Genomic DNA, 289 nt, shown 5'->3' on the forward strand with positions numbered 1-289 from the left:
GGAGGTAAGGTGGGAATATATTAGGTGGGGATCCTGTGGGGTCCACAGATCCTGAGGTGATCCTGTGGGGTCCACAGGATCTGAGGTGTCAAGGAATTCCATCCCTGCACCAAATAGGCATGTAAAATGCCTTTGCACACCATTCTGGCGTTTAAACGCCCATTGGTGCACGTTCTGGGCGTTCAACGCCCATGTAAAGCATGTTTCTGGCGTTGAACGCCAGTTTCATGCTTGTTGATGGCGTTCAGCGCCAGCTTTTCTTCTCTGGGCACATTCCTGGCGTTCAGCA

The sequence above is a fragment of the Arachis duranensis genome, chromosome 3, assembly GCF_000817695.3.
Source record: "Arachis duranensis cultivar V14167 chromosome 3, aradu.V14167.gnm2.J7QH, whole genome shotgun sequence".
Taxonomy (NCBI): domain Eukaryota; kingdom Viridiplantae; phylum Streptophyta; class Magnoliopsida; order Fabales; family Fabaceae; genus Arachis; species Arachis duranensis.